The sequence below is a fragment of the Ambystoma mexicanum genome, chromosome 3p, assembly GCF_040938575.1.
Source record: "Ambystoma mexicanum isolate Mex_15411 chromosome 3p, UKY_AmexF1_1, whole genome shotgun sequence".
Taxonomy (NCBI): Eukaryota; Metazoa; Chordata; class Amphibia; order Caudata; family Ambystomatidae; genus Ambystoma; species Ambystoma mexicanum.
The window spans coordinates 1,068,609,356-1,068,627,048 of record NC_090925.1 but is presented as its reverse complement, the minus strand read 5'-3'; positions in this window follow the sequence as shown (position 1 = coordinate 1,068,627,048).

Sequence of the window (17,693 nt, the reverse complement as noted above, 5' to 3'; positions counted from 1 at the left end):
GGTCAGTTGAGCGATCCATGCTGAACCATCCTGTTAAAACAGTTGCATTTTATTCCTCTTCCTGAAAAGGAAGCACAGAAGGACTATCCTGTGTCTGCCCCCAGGGACGGGTCCTACCTTGGGAGACATGAACATAGGGGCAATCTGAAGCGCTCCTGGTGGAAGATGTGTTGCCAAGTAAGATGTGACACGGACAGCAGGTGTCAGCCATGAAGGCAAGCAGATTCAAAATATCACACAACACAAATAACGTATTGGTTTTGTCCCTAAGATGCAAACTGAGTTCAGGCGAGTTTGTGAAGGGGAGTCAATTAAAGTCCTTTACCAAGCTATGGAAACATGTGCAAGCCCTGACTGGGAGCATGTCCAGCGGGCATAGAACTATGGGCTATAAACCGAAGGGCTCAGACTAGCATTGTCAGAGCCTGGAGAAGGAGCTGGTGAGAGGAACTGGAAGCAAAGTCTAGCAAATAGAGTATACGCAAAAGAGGTGGGGGATAAGGCTGGAGAGTAGGTTGGAGAAGGAAAGGTAGGTGGTAACATTGGAAGTGGTTGATTCCTAGAGAGAGGTAGAGGTTGCAACGTCAGGAGATGGTTTTGATCAGTGGAGAGTCGGTGGTGGTAACATCGGGAGGTTTTTGGATCTGGGGAGAGGTTGCGGGTGGAAACCTCAGGAGATGGTTGATTTAGGAGATAGGTGGATGTATTTGATCAGGAGGTGGTTGGAGAGAAAGGGGAGGTGGAATAACATCCAGAAGGAGAAGGAAGATGTTGTATAGCTCAGGGAGTTGGTTGGAGGAGAACAAGATGGAAGCAGTGGTAAAACATCTGGAGGCAGTTGGGGCGGAAGAGCAGGATGTGAAGAATGTAACCCTATCAGGTAAATAATGCACAACGGTTTCAGTGGGTTGCATTGGACCCAAGCAAGTTGTAAATGCTGAAAGAGGAATGAACACCCGACATCAAGCTCAGAGAGCTGAGGAATGGCTTGCGCTAAAATCCTTAGAGAGGCAGGCAGATCCCGGGAACTCAGGCTCAGATGGATCAGCCTTCTCCAAAACCTGACAGTCCGGTTTTCCCGATCCATGAAAATCCTGAAGAGGAATGATACGGGGAAAACTGGAGAAGTTGGAATATTGCAGGGAAAGCTGGGTTTTAGGGACACTCAAACATGCAATGGACTTCAGAAAGATTAAGAATGTACTACTAACCCCTCTGAAATGCACACAGGACTGTACAGAGCAAAAGGGTTAAGACACCCCTCTAAAACGTACAATGAGCTCTAGAAACACAGAGGGAGGGCCCGGATGAACTTGGGAGGGAAAGGTTCCTCGTACATATACAAAGAGTGCCAGCAAAAGGGGGAGACAAAGAAATTCAAGAGACTTCCTCAGCTGAGAATGGGTACAAAGAGACTTGAGAAAAATGTGCGGATAAGAAGGAACTGAAAAGACTAAGTTTAAGTGCCATAACCCAGGAAAAGGTGCTGATGTGAAAGAGATACCTGGGGTTCTTGGGTCATTCAGGTTTTAATAATTAGTGTGTCCATGCTGTGAAGTTTGTTCCCTAATGAAGTCCACCATATCTGTATAGATGCTTCCAAATTTCTCAGAGAGATCATAAAAAAATCTCTCATGTTCACCTAAGCTTGCCTATCAAATGAGTTTCGACAAGCAAGAATTGACAGATGACAATGAACCTGGTCTTAATAACTAGCGAGTGGAGAAGTTGGAATGACAAGTAGACCATCCTAGTCCCACAGTCAACCATTTGAGGGCTGGATAACATCTGGCCTCCTACGGCCTTAAATTAGCTATGACCATACCGCATGCCTTGAACATCCCATACATACCAATCATGGTAGCCAGACATAATAGAATTTTGATCAAAACAGGCTGCAGGGCAAGACTCAACTTCTAGGAATTACTTCCAACTCAAATATTTGCTTCAGCCAGATCCTTCAAATAAGCATGTACTAGAGTTATTGCTACTGGGCATTCACCAACATGTCCCCCTTCACTAGTACCCAGTCGTCCATAAAGTTCACAGATCGGTTCCTTTCAATTCAAGACTCTTAAGTTTGCCTTCTTTGTCACCCCCATGGAAGTTCTGGTAACCGGCTCCCACTGACATGACAGCATCGCTGCAACTGACAACATGATCCAAGAGGTGGTGCAAAAAGGTCAAAAGACAGTTAAGTACATTGACCTTCTGGACGTCTGATGCAGGGGAATCACCATATGGTTAGATCAACTGAGTACTCCGTTGGGGAGTGGCCACTGATCAGCCTTAGTTCTATGCCTATAAAGAGGGTACTGGCCTATGCAGCCCCAGTGAGTGGGCCATTGGCCCTTTTGATGTCTCAGCACATATCATTGTTAAGTTGTCAGCTTTGTAAGGACGAGACCAGCATAAAAATCCTAGCATCCCTGACTGACAACTCTGAAGCTATGAACAACCTTTTACCACGGACACAGTTTTCTTATCAGCAGAAACTGGAAATTCTTAGAACGAGGCTAACACCTAGCATTGTGCTCTATATAAACGACTATGGGGATCAGTGTCATTTAAAAGTGCATTGGTGTAACACTTACGTCGAATTTCCCTGCAAAAGGTCCCTTCCTTGCAGTTTTAAACATTTTGAACCTGTTGTCTATGGCAACAGTTTTAAAACTGTTGGAAAGACCTGTGCAGATTTGTTTCCCATGACAAATTGGAAACATGTGTTAATGCCTCCTGCAATTAATCATTGAGGGAGACATTCATGGGGTCATTTTTAATTAAATGCAAATCACATTCATGGGACCGGCAACAATAGCAATTGCATGCTGTCGGGTCCCTTGCATGCAGTGTTCAACATTTAAAAAGCGCAGTGTAACTGTGGATAGTACAAGCAGGTGCAAATGCAAAGCACATTCAGTCATAAAGGTGGGTGCTCCGATGCCTCACTTGTGCGCGCCACGGCAATTAAAATGTCGCCACCACTGTCTCACGGAGCTTTGAGGACTGCCCGGGTGAGGGGGAAATAGACTAAGGTAGCCTTTAAAACTGTACGGCCTTCCCCACACAGGTGTAGGCGAGCAAAAGACCTGAATTGACCACGGAGTATTAAAATCTCCTTCTTTGAATTGGAAAGGGCCCGCATTTGATTTTAGACGGTGGGAGGGAAGTGCACCACAGACTCCGTGCTCCCACAGCTAAACGTAAAGGGCGTGTCTGGGAAATGCATGATTTTGGTGTGGGTGGTCCAGGGTGACAGACTACGGATGACCGTTAAATCGTTGGACGTTCGCCACCCAGGCCATTCCACCACTCGTTGCTTCTCTTTATGTATTGAATGTGTGAAGGACAGCTTTCCCTAAAGGGTGGACAGTGCATATCCATATTTCACCAGCCCTTCGTTCAGTGTTTTAACTACATGGCTACTTGGTTTGTGGCTTGTGGCATTGATGTATTGTATTAAACTATTATAATTGCAGGTATTACACGTGATTGTCTCCTCTGGGATTAACAGACCTTTGTTTATATATTCCCTTTATGCATGTGCGTTTTCAATATCTAATGGGATTTTTCACCACGTGATTAACGGACCCTCCTGAACCATTACTATAGCACTTGCAGTTTACTTTCTCAGGCAATTAATTGCACGTTATTGTTTTAGACTATTACTTGTCTTTTGTTACATTTTTCACATGTATTCTGTAAAGTGGGGGGGGGCATGGGCAAAAGAAACCCACGCACTGGTTTATCCCTGTTCACATTCATTAAGAAGAAAAAAGTTAAAAACTTGTTCAAAACCTATGATGGACGCTAATGAACTTATAAGTGAGATCCAGTACCTATTGCACTGTCTAGGTGATCACGATAAGACGAGCAGACACGTGTGCACTGACTAAAAAATCATGTACTGAAAAATGCCTAGGGGTTTACACCCGAATCCTCGCTGAGGAAGACCCTAGTACTAATGACACACTAGTTTCCCAAGATAGTAAGACATGGAGTATATCCCAGGCAAAATCTAGCAATAAGCTTAATGATTCACTAGATACATTAAAACTCCCTAAGCCACCAAATCAGGAAGGAGGCAAATCATATAACAGACCCGTGTTTGTACAGGTTTCCTGACAGTATGTGTATATAATGTATGTTATTTTACAGCAATGTAACCAAAGCTGAACAACCCTCTTCATGCCCTTTGCGCCCTGACACCCTCGGGTCCGGCGTGCATTATAAATAAATGAACAACCAAACAAACAAACATACAGTGCAGAAATGATAACGTGGGTATGAGTAAGGAGGAGGCAAATTATATAACAGCCCAGTGTTTCTACACTCTAAAAATTATAGTGTGGTCATGAGTAAGGAGGAGGAAAATTATATAACAGACCAGTATTTCTATACTCTAGAAATGATAGTGTGGGCATGAGTAAGGAGAAGGTGAATTATATAACAGACTGTTAGGGAGAATTCTCTGTTTAGGCTGAATTTCCTAACCTAGTGAGTCCCCCAGCAGCTTTGATGGATTACTGGAGTTTGTTTTTTTCCATCCTGCCAAGAGTGAGACTCTTTTTCTCCCACTCTTGGACATGAATGTGTGTAATTCCTTTAAAAGTCAATGTGTTCTATGGGCTATGGGGTCCTTTACTATATAGGGTCTCATATGTTTTGCTATGTGTGTTACACCGCACCCTCCGTGCCGTAACACTGGGGCGTCCTAGCGGACCTCCATCATAGACTCCATACCCGGGGACTGACTACTGTCTCCCCGGGCATGTAAAGTCACCATTGGCTTTACTAGACCTAAATTTACTAACAGAACTAGTACAAACCATCCTATTGTGGACGTACTAGTAGGGGTAATTCGATTACTCCTGGGTCTGTTCTTCGAGGGGGCACTGTCCCGCCCCCCCTCGTCGAGTTTTGGCTGGTGGCAGTGGAAACTACTTGTTATATTCGACCCCGAATATAACCCTATGGGATTCTTCCCATTGTTAGAGATTGATACTTTTTCTCGTTAGTCTCTAACATACCACCGGTCTACGTATCTTAAATAAGTCTATCGGATGGTATTTTCTGCCAGAACTCGGTTTTTAAAATGGCGTCTGTGTTCGTCTCTGTGACTCCTAAACCAAAGGTTGAGCCCTTTGTTCCACTTTTGGCGGGCTTCTGTACAGAGACCCTCCAAAGTGGTGCCATTCTGTCTGGGTTACCACAGGGGTGTTGGAGGGGCTTTAGGCACCTTGGACCGAGTTGCCTTGCCAACTCCGGTCGCACTCTGGTGTGATTGGCCCAAGTGGTGAGCCTCCCCGCTCACCACTTAGCGTGTGTTGATTGACAGCTAGGCTGAATGAATGGGGGTTTTCTGCATAAAAGCAGGGCTTTTGGGACTGGATCTTTAGAAGTCGCCACAGGACCTAAGAATCTGACGAGGGTAAAGCTGAGCCGACCTGCAACGACGACACCTCCGGTGGAGCCCTGCTGAACCGACTCACCACTTCCCGACGACAGAGGAGATCTTCCTGCTGGAGAGTCTCTTCCCCTGACTGGTGGGAACAACCAGTCTCCTTTTGCTTTTTCTTTGCCTCAGGACACAGTGGTCGAATTGCCCGTGCAGAGCACCTCGGCAACCGGATAGCTACTACCCCTGTACCGTGACCAAAAGGTGGTGCCTTGTGACGGAGCACTCCGCGGCTGGTCTCTTCCCTGGTGGTGCAACGATCTTCAACTTTCCTTCGATGACGAGATCATCTCTTCTCTTGGCAAAGACCGGACGTGCATCCACCACCAGGAACAACTGCCCCCGCCGGAGCTGTCTCTCCACAATCAAGGTACTGTGTCCGCCTGGCTTCCCTTGTTGCCGGATAGAGTGGGGTGTCTTAATCCTCGCCTCTCCATAGGGTCGCCTCCGAGCTTTCTCTAGCGTGTTGTTCTGAACTGGTCCAATCTTCCGATAACAATTTGCTACAAAGACTCGAACACATTTCCACTAAGATACTTTTTGGGACATATCGCCTTGCCTCTCTCCGAGTGGGCCTGGCCTTTGAACTTTATGATCTACCGTGGTTCTTGTCTTCTTGCCTTGCATTTGTCCGTTAAGTATTGGAACCATGTTGATTTCGTAACCTGCTTATTTTTCTCTCCCGTTCTAACGAATAATAGAGTGCCATCTAGGTTGAAGCATACACCTCTGTCTGCAAATAAGTGATGCTGGTAAAACCTAGACTTGTTGAACTATTGTTAGGGGGATTGACCTGTTTTCTTCGTAGAGTAATTGTAATTGTAGTGTTTGCCGTAATAGTGCCAGAGTGTTTTCTATAGATATGTCGTTATAAATAAATACCTTTATATCTTTACACTGAAGCCTTGTTGTGTGTTTGCTTGTCTTACTGTGAAGAATTGCCCTATGTTGTATACTCCACATACTGCCTAACTCTTCTTGAGGGAAGTCTGACTGCTCAGCCACAGCTACCAAGTGAATCTGTGTGGTACAGACTGCTACCAAGTGGGTTTATTGCCAAACACCTGTAGTCCTAAATCTTTTGCAGTGGTCCCAGAGGGAACTGCACAGGTTTCCGCCTAACAAAGACCACTGTTTATATCCTCTAGAAGTGATAGTGTGGGCATGAGTAGGGAGGAGGCAAATTCAATAGCAGACCAGTGTTTCCACACTATAGAAATGATAGTGTGGGCATGAGTATTGAGGAGGTGAATAATATAACAGACCAGTGTTTATACACTCTAGAAATGATAATGTGGACATGAGTATTGAGGAGTTGAATTATATAACAGACAGGGGTCAAGTACTACAAATTAAAGTGGGGGACCAATCAACAAATGCAATGGGATGTGATGTCGCCAGAAATTAGCATATCAAAGTGAAATATGCACATTTCATTAAATTGGCTTTGCATACCACCCAAATTTCACAGGGCAAATGGTATTTGCCTTTCATAAAAGCACCACAAACACAAAATGAAAAGTACATATTTTATTCTAATAATGTTTTTGAAAACGTTAAAAGATGTGCATGTTTTTAACTCCAAGAACCAACACCAATGTTTTTCCTGGGAATTGCAGTACCGAAATGAGACATTTTACCTTTAGTAGTTTGTTATTTTTCATGAGGTTATATAGTGCAGTGGTGAAGTGTCTAGTCTACAAACCTGATGACCATGGTTCAATCCCCGTGGTCTGCTTTAATGCATATAGTCAAAGAGAACATTCAATGTTTCCCATTTTCACTGTGTGGGACTGTATTGCTCGCCAAGAGTGCACAGACAGTTATTCATCACCAGTACATTTGTAGAGCAGAGCAAATACTTTGAACGCAGGTAGACGGAACAATAACGCACAGCCAGACACGCAGTTAGCGGATAATGAGCACTTATACGGCTATTTATTCATAGTTAAGAAGCAACAAATGATAACACAGAAATAAATCAAAGAAAAGATAGAGAATTAAAGAGAAAATACATCACCACTGGCGTAACTGAATCCCTCATCTCGCCAGAAGCGGCTGGAAGACCCCGGTAACAGCCAGGCAGAGAGCACAACAGGCCACAGGAAGGTCAGAACAAGGCGTCCCCCCTCAGACTGAGGTCTTTGTGTTTTTTCCACCTGACCTTTCCAGAGCTCCGCATATATGCCCTCCTCAAAAAGGGGTGGCAATTTTTCGAACCTTCTGGCATTAGCGCTTGCGCATTGCTGAGTGACCGTTGGTTGCTGGCCGGGTCAACCGACAGTAACCCCAAGGAGCAAAGCTTCCCTCTTCTAAAGCACCACGGAAAACAATTCCATAACTCATCCTGAGACCTTGACGCAAGTATAGCAAGACGTAACAAAACCCTTTTTTTATATCTGGTGCCAGCCAGCACCTGTGGATTCTCGCTTTCCCAGTGCTGAGTACTTGGCTGAGGCCTGCATACCAGGCTCAGCAACGAATAACATTGAAAGCATGTTTTTTAGCAAAGCAAGTGCAGTTTTCACTGAGGCATGGAATAAATATCCATTATAGCTCTGAGTGCCCCCAGAATGCACTGTGCATCAGCGCTATGTTTTAGCTCAAGCATCACATGGACTTAGTCCCCTCACCTGAAAAAAGCCTGTACCCTCGATAACAGACTAGTTTCTCGACACTCTAGAAATGATAGTGTGAGAGTGAGTAACGAGGTGGTAAATTATATAAGAGACCAGTGTTTCTACACTCTAGAATTGATAGTATGGGCATGAGTAAGGAGGCGGTCAATTATATAACAGACCAGTGTTTATACACTCTAGAAATGATAGTGTGGGCATGAGTAAGGAGGAGGCGAATTATATAGGTATTAAGCACGTTATAAATAACCTATCATATCATATGATATCCTGTAACAGACCAGTGTGTATACACTCTAGAAATGATAGTGTGGGCATGAGTACGGAGGCTATGGAAAACCAGCATGTAGGCTGTCCGTAGAATGATGCAGAGTTGCAAGTGATCACCAGTGGACCTTTATTGCCAGCACATAACAGGTTCGCCCCGCTTAACTCCAGAGTAATTACAGCTGTCAACATACTCCCACCAGCAGCCTACACTCTGAATGGCGGCTGTATGCCCAATGGTGCAACTTTGTAGACAGTACATTTGAATGCTGCAGGTAGCACTAGCACGCCATCGCAGAAGATTATATATGATTTAACACGCACTAGGCATGAAGATGTTGTTGTTGACTCAATAGTGGCTATGACTGAAGAAAATTGAATAGTGCCTAATAACGGGAAAATGAAACAAGGAAAGGCCACTAGCAGGGGCTACCTACAAAGTTCGGGAGTGGGTGGTGCTATCTGCTGTGGTTGTTTAGAATTAAAAAAGGAAAAAGATGTGCTCAAGAAGATTATTCAGAGCCAACAAGGTCAACTAGAACAATTGAGAGCTGAGATTAATATGGCTGATAAAAGCAGGGACACAGATGAGACAAGAATACTCGACAGAATTGCCATAAAGGGATACAGGGAAAAACCATAGTCGCATAATTCTCTACTATAAGCAGACCTACTGAAACTCACTCATCTCAGATATCAAAGAATTATGACACTAGCAAATTTAACATTCCTCCCTCCCAACTGTAGCAGGCAGATTCCAGTCTGTATGTGGTCTTTTTAGGTGTCCAGATCCCCCAAGCCACCACCAGGCTATCAATTTACCATAACAATAACATTAAGGAGGCAGGGCAGGGCCTGGTAGACCTGGAGCGGCACGAAAATCACTAGAACTACAGTTATACGAGCATAAATTTGATAACAGAACTTATATGCCCAAGCTCTCTAAGTTAAGACATCCTGTGAGAGAGGATATTAGCATGATGACCAATAAGTGTATATATTCTATTAGATTGCCTATCGATTGTACAGCTGTATATTGTATGTTGCAGCAGAAAATACTCACAGGCTAACTGCCTTGAAGATTACATATGTCTTTAATTAAGAAATAGCATGCTGGACCAAGTCCTACTAGCACTGGGTCAAAGAACTTTATCATAATTTGTTGGATGTATTATGCAGGTACAGGTGCTGAGCTATGATGCTGTGATGAATGAGGTTGCTGTGGTGTGATGTCACTGCTGGAGAATGTGGAGTGCTGATGAATGTTTGGTGTGTGGGGTTCACGGTTGTCAGTTGGACCTGCTGAACTGGGCTGGGAGGATTTCCCAGTGCTTTCTCTTCTATGTAACAACTTGAGAATAAACTTACCTATATACTTACCTTCGGGTTCCAGTGTTGTGTAAGACAGGTGACCCACAATACTTCACTGGCGACGAGGATGTTTTCTTTGCTGCTGGGAAGGGGCAGCTGGTGAGAAGTACTGCCTTCCTGGGGTTGGGCATCCATCCAGCTGTCAGAAACTGCAGGCCGGGCGGTGCAGTAGCAGCAGAGGTCGACGGTCAGGGTCCTAGAAGGGGGGCCCGAAGGATATGGTTGGAGCACAAGGTCTGGTGGTCCAAGAAGGAGGAACAGCCTGGTGTGCTGTTAAGCCGCGGTGTGAAGCGGACCAGCAGTGGGCTGAGGTGGCTCGCTGTTCGGAGTTGCGGGCTGTGTTCCGTGTCCAGTCCGGGCAAGTTGGGTTTTGTGGTGCAGCCCGGGCACTGGGGCCTGTTTTTGGCCGGTGCGCAGGGGCTTGTGTGCCCTCAAGAGGCTGCCCGTGTCTTGGAGGTGTGGGCGGATTGCCAGGGTGCCAAATCTGACAGAGACTACCCGTGTCTTGAAGGTGAGGGCGGATCACCCGGGTGCCGAGTCTGGTGTGGCTGACCATGTGGCATCGGGAGTCCTGGAGCCGGGAGTAGCGAGGTGGGGCCAGGTACATAGTGGGTCTGTCTCTGTGAGGAACTTGGCAGCATGTCTGGTGACTGGGAGCATTCTGTGACTACTCCGTAAGCAGTTTGGTGGACCGGTTGGAGTCTACTGGTGCACGGGGCACAGCTGCAGCTGGTCTGGGGAATGGCTGGGGCAGTTGTGGTTTTGTCAGAGGGCCGTGTTGTCTGCTCTGTGCTGTGAGTGAAATGATGACGTCTCTGGATGGGGGCGGCGTTACAGCGTGCCCAGCTGGAACGCAATGTTCTTGTGGAACGCAGTGGTGGCACTGAGGGTGCGCTGTTGTGCATTTTGAAAGGTCAGCGACTGTTCTCATACCTATTTGAGGCGCATGTCACAGGAGCAGTTTCGAGGCTGCATGAGGCACACGCTACTGGGACTGTTGGCCATGGCGGAGATGACTTTTGGCACAATGGTGGAGTGTGTTTTACAAGGAATGGAACTTTATCTGGACAGTGGATAAGCATGGAGGGCACGACAGGAATGGAGGACATGTGCTACATGCGCGCCAGGAGATGGTGGCAGTGGCAAGGAGGGTGTCACCTGTGCCGCGGAGCGTCAGGAAAGTTACGGGAGCTAGATCCTGATATGTGGGGCTCATACGTGCCCATGAAGGATCTATCAAGGCCAGAGGACTAAGTCAGGTAGGTGTATGGGGGAGGCCTGTTATGTTTTTTGTCTTTGTCTCATGGCCTCGGGGATAGTACGTGTCATGGGGTTGGGCCCTGGTTGATGTTAGCAGTCAAGGCCTGTTTTATGGTGTATGGAGGTTGTTGTGTTCATGTTGTGTCCTATTTTGTTTAGGACACTGATCGCTATCCTGGCGGGTCATGGACTCGGGTGCGGGTTCTTGTTTATTGGGGTGCTTTCACTGTTAGGTGTTTTCCATTTGCAGTGGGGGAGTGGCCGTGTACATTGGTCTGTATTGTGATTATTATGTTGTGGTTTTCTCTTTCCTTGGACGCAAAGGTGTGGGGACATGATGGGGATTATATTATTATTATTATTATTATTATTATTATTATTATTATTATTATTATTATTATTATTATTATTTTATTTTCCTTTCTATGGACATGTGGGTCCAGGGATAAGCACACATTTTTCTGCATTGTGACATTTCTTCGGGGTTTGTATTGTTGCATTCCGGTGTTTCAGGTGTGGTTTTTCCTGATGCTATCTGTGTTGTGTTGTGCCATTATTTGTGTGTTCATAGGGGATTTTCCCTTGATGATTTACAGAGATTCCGGGTTCGCTCTGGGGTGTTTGTAGTGGGGCTTTAGTGGTGTGCAGTTAGTTTCTGCTCTAGGTGTGGCAGGGTGGTGCTGCTGCAGATATGTATTCCTGGCTGGTCAGATGGGCCCTGGAGGATGTGGGCTGGTGGGTGCCTTGTGGGGCAGTGACGTGCATTCTAGTTATGTTTGGGGGGCAGTGAGGTGCTGTCTAGTTACTTTGGGGGCTGTGAAGTACTGTTTAGTTATGTTTGGGGCAGTGGGGTGCTGACTAGTTACTTGGGGGCAGTGAGGTGTTGTCTAGTTACCTTGGGGGCAGTGAGGTGCTGTTGTTACTTGGGGGCAGTGAGGTGCTGTCTAGTTACTTGGGGCAGTGAGGTGCTGTCTAGTTACTTTGGGGGCAGTGAGGTGCTGTCTAGTTACTATGGGCGCAGAGAGGTGCTGTCTGTATTGTGAGGTTGTCAGGTGGGCTTTGGAGGCCTTAGGTGTTTGGAGTTCCGGGGTTAGCAGTAGGTTGCTGCTGTTTGTGCCAGTTGGTGTTGCTTTTTTGGAGCTGGTTAGCTTGGGTCTTTAGAGTCTTGAGAGGTGGTTGCTGGCTGGTTTTGGTTGGTTATTCTCTGTCTTCCGTGGGTACATCTGTGGTACACTGGCGCTTGTTCTAATTTTCTCTTGATCTGGTGTGTTTCAGGTTTTTCTGTGTGGTGGTTAGGGTGTTCCATTTTTTGAGGTTGCTGGTTTTTAAAGATTTGGAGGGAGGGAGGTGTGTTGTAATTGGATTGGCTGGTGATGTCATTTGGTGTGTGGAGTGTTGTTTCCTTAAAGAGTGTATGGAGGGAGGAGTGTCATAATTTGTTGGGTGTATTATGCAGGTACAAGTGCTGAGCTATGATGCTGTGATGAGTGAAGTTGATGTGGTGTGATTTCACTGTGGAGAATGTGGAGTGTTGATGAATGTTTGGTGTGTGGGGTTCCACAGTTGTCAGTTGGACCTGCTGAACTGGGCTGGGTGGATGTCCCAGTTCTTTCTCTACTATGTAACAACTTGAGAATAAACTTACCTGTAAACTTGCCTTTGGTTCCAGCATTGTGTAAGACAGGTGACCAACGATATGTCAAACATCCCCACAGTGGACATGATAATTGAGCTTAGACCATATCCACCAAGATGTACCACCTCATTTCTTTTAAGGGTGGATCAGGATAGAACAGACGGGGAGGAGCCTTCATTAGATAGAGCATACAGTATTGATCAAACCAGCAAGCCAGGACCCACTGCCAGCCTTGGCATGGTTACAAATGGTGGGCTTAATGATGATGGTCTAGAAGGTGTCAATTGACTCACCCGGATGTCATCCACCACTGATGGACCATCTAGCATGGGAACCAATTTGGCAACAGACATGGCTAGCTCCATGGAGCTGGCAGCCAAGCCTTATAGGGGCAGGGATTCAATGAAACTGCTGAGCTGAAACATTGCAGGATTAGAAAGAAACTGTTATAATGATGACTGGCGACATTTCATCATGTCTTTCAACATTTATGTCTTCAGGAAACCTGAGCACTTCATGAGCAAAGTCTGCAAGGCAATGCTGCTTATTTTGTGCCGGGCTATTAAGGGAGCCAAGGATGACCAGGATAGACATGCCACAGAATGTCACAGTCGAACCTTCTGATTCAGCGGACAGTTGGTCGACGTTTTACCATGTGTCTTAATATCTCTAACTGACCAGACAATACAGATGGAATTTAAACATCAAACTAATTCAGAGCCATACAGCACTCATAAGGAAACACCACAAGGGTGCAGTCTGTACATTATTGCAGGGAAACATCAGTCTCCAGTATTTACATCAGCCTATTAAGGAGAAAGAGGCTCACACTTGTGCCATTTTGAACTTAATAGCTTGTAAATCGAAACATTAACACATATTAACTATGTAATGGTAGCAATGGGCAATTGGCACCATATAAAATTATTTGATATCCTGAATAGACAAGAGAGTGATCATTGCCCACTCTGCCTCCATGTCAATGATACAGACTGTATAACTAATTGTGCTGATCAATCTGGCTTTACACCAAATTCTAATATCATTATCGATGGCAATGAGAGGTGGTCAATTAAATAGGGGATATAAGAAACATCCTGCCACACCTTTGTAATGAAGGTGCTGATTCAGCGTCAGACAGGGGATGCACCTATCAATTAGAGGAATAAATGGGATGGGCTTGGACACCTCATGGGTGTTGGGGAACACGGGCATCTGGGTGCTGTAGCCAGCCCCAAGGATTAGGCATGGAAAGGAACAAGTGCGTGGCAATTCTCTGCATATAACACAACAGGGATACGAGGGGATCTGCCGCACAAATAAGAGAAAAGCGAAACCCCAGGTAAACAATCTCCATGGGGGCACTGCAGGTGGGCTACACCTCGTACGCCCACTCTGAACACATTGCCCTTGCACTGTGGCTGAGTGAGGGGGGAGGTGAATTCAGGGTGCTCATCTCCAGCAGACAAAATTCGCTGGGAACAGCACCCAGTGATGTAATCAAGGTCGATGAGCCAGACCACAGCGACTCTTGGGAGTTGGGGAAATCAACCTGACCCAGAGAAGAATTGTGGGGAACCAAGGTGGTTTCAAAGTGCCCCTTGGCCAGTGGGTATGGGAACAGGTATGTGGAATGGTGGGGAATACCAAGAACAGCAATAAATGGTAAGTTTTGGTGCACCTAGAAAGTAACAAGCCCTCAAAGAGTCCACAGCAGTGTTTGCAAAGGATACAATCTCTCTGGTGCCATGTGAATTTCACCCTTCCTACTAGTTAAGGGAGTCTCATATTCCCTTCGTTATGGTGCTGACCAATGGCAGGTGAATAAAAATGTTATTACTAATTTCAAATGTTTGGAGGGAAAAGTAGGAAGTAATGAGGCACCACATGGTGAGGAGATGAGTTACGAGGGGCAAGGTCTGCTTGCTCCAATCATGTCTAACTAATGTATGTTTAGCTGTAGGGGTATGTGTGGGGGTATGCCATAGTCTAGCCAGTCAGCTTCTTGAGAACCGCAGAGATGTGAAGTCTGAAATGGAACTGTTTCGAACTGCACAAACATTGTATTAGCGGTATACAACTACTGTACGCTGTGAGCCAGTTTTTCATCTCTCATCAACCATTTCTGTATCACTGTCCTGTTTGATTTCTGCTTGTCCACTTGTAATAAAGAGCATTTCTCCTTGCCCGGTGTGCGCTCCTTTTTGCATTACCAGTGGTAACCTATTTATTGCGAGCCTGAGAGGACCCCTAACACCATCATGCAGATATCCTTCATCTATATAAAGTAATCTTGACTCCTGAGAATGTCGATAATAATGAGATTTTAAAAAGCCTATGGGCTAGTAAAACATATTATCCCTTTTGTAACTAAACCAGGAAAAATGCTGAAGATCCTGACATAACATAGATCAAACTGTTATGACAAAGACTGCAATGAAAAAAGCACACATTTCTCTCTCTCTGCAGTAAAATAACAGAGCTAGTACGGAATGAGGAACTGCATAAACTAAGGGTGATATATTAAACCTTGGTTCGAACCAAAAAGTGAGATTATGCAAAACACTAACTTGAAGAAGCTACACTTGGGAATTATAAGGTGGCCTTCTGGCAAATGGTTTCTCTCAGAGCCTCTTATGTAAGACATGTGTTGCAGTGCAGCATTAGTGAGAACAGCCGGTTATGACATTTTGAGAATGTATATTTAGAAACAAGGGCAAACCTCCTGCCCCAGAGTGGTGATGATTATATTCAGGGCACAAATAGTATTGAAGCACTGTGCTTCTCTGTTGAGGAGGTTGATCTGCCATAGACCAGCAAAGGATCTATAAGGTTCACAGACCCAATCAAAATCCTATTGATCTGGGTGTACTTGCTCTCACGAGACATGGTTGATGGCCAGCTCTGTCATGGGTTTTGACACTTTCCTCCCTGATGGCTACAAAATCCTCTCCAAGCCCAGAACCAATCGACCCAGAGGGTGAGTAGCTCTGATCTTTCTGGATTGGATCTTTGCTTCTGTCATTCCTTTTAGAGTTCCTGGTCTGCATGCTCTCCATCTCACCCGGCCTCTCTCTAACTGTGGCCACCATCTACAGGCCACATACACAGGTTGCCCTAATCCTCTGAGAGTGAGCCCACCCCGCTCTTCTCTCCTTGCCTCTACCTCCTACCTTCTCCTCCTCTGATACGTCAACATCCACCTGGATGCTTCTAAACCCTTGAACAGGAGGACCCTCAGACCTCCCTGAGCATTTGACATCTGTAAACTAAGGCACAGAAGACTGGACATGGATAGAGCAGGAAACGGACGCCCAGGGCACTTGGTTCAAAGTCATCCTTAATAGAGATTCAGAAGACACCAGAAGCAACAGCACTGAGCTCCTACAATCATCTTGCTTTTATACACTTTTGAGACTGATGCAAATGTACATACAAATGCGCAATCCAAATCATATCCGTCCCTTCAACTAGAAATAAACCCCTATTTGTCTGTGATTGGTTGGCTTAACTGTCACTCACCAAGCCCACATGACTTCATTTTAGCAAGCATGGTTTGTCTGACACATAATCTGATAAGCTTGTGTGAGATATAGCCGGACCTCATTATAAATCCTTAGATCCATGCCAAGAACCAGCCCTTATCTGATTCACGAGACCTGCCAAATCTACTTGACAGCTCATACTGTGAAAACCCCTCATGAGCTCATCTTATTTGCTTCTAGTTAAGCAGCTGTTCCACCTAATTGATACCCTTCCCATGCTCCTTATCTGATTTACTATCAACCATTGTCTGTTTTTCCTGCCAAGGAATACTAAATATACACTACCAGCTGTCTGCCAAAGAATATTCTAGATCAGAAATGAGTCAAACCTTCTGACACCTGTTTCTGAAGCCATTTTGTTCTTGGCATCCGTCTTTGAAAATATCTGAGCCTGCTCAGCCTAGATGGTCAGCAACCAAACGGTAAACTAATTTACTTTTCAGCATAACTTTTTTCTTTCCAGTTTCCAGAATATATGTTTAGATATTTACGATGTGCATGTAATACCCGAGACACCCTCCACTTCCTGAGTCATTCTGACCTCAAAAATATATGTCGCCCTGTATAAACTCTTTACCTTCAAAAATCACTTTTAATCTGATGTTTGCAACATTGAAACAATTGATCAACCTATTAGGTTATCTGCATTCTGTTTGGGCTAGGGGTCTAGGACTTCATCTACACCCTCATATTGGCTCATTCGTAATGTCTGCAACACTCTCTCTCTCTCTCCATTCTACCCTCTGATCTGACACACTCTGCCAGACACACCTTTGATTTTCTCATCTTCTCAGACATCCCCCTCTCTACCCCTCTCACCACTCCTCTCTCTTGGACTGACTACGTTCTGCAGACAAAGCCCACCCCTGCACTGCCCCCTACCTTCTCGGTCATGAGGCATCTGTCAGTGAATGCCTTTGCCGCTCCTTTCTCTGCTCCCCCTACTCCTGCGGCTGACTGACACTCTGAGAAAGCCCTCTCAAACCTGCTAACTTCTATTACCAACACTCTGGACACCCTTGCCCATGTCATGAGAATCTGCCTGAAACCTACCTCCAAGTGCAACTCTTGGTATGATTCTGACCTTGCCATCCTGAAATGCAAGTGCAGTGTGGCTCAGAGGAAGTGGAGGGCTTCAAGCACATCTCTGACAAACTGGCCTCTGTCTGCTCCAGAGGCAATACAGACACTTTTTCCTGTCCAAAAAGTAAGTCCACATCCAAGCCCGCAGCCTCTAACAACACAGCCAAACTCTTTAAAATCTGACAGGAACTGGCCAATCTGTAATAATTAGACAAATTACGAGGAATTTGAATACACCGAAAGGTTACCTTAGAGAACCACCAGTCGTTCTCCCTCCTATGCTTCCTTCTTCAGAAATGGTTCCAACAGGGGTAGAGAATGAGTGCCTCCCTGAGACCCTTCCTCTGCCTTCAATACAAGGATTAAGGAGGGGAAGGACCCCAGGGAAACCCTCTGGGGAAGAAAACCCTGTGTCGACGGCCACTGGATAGATGTCG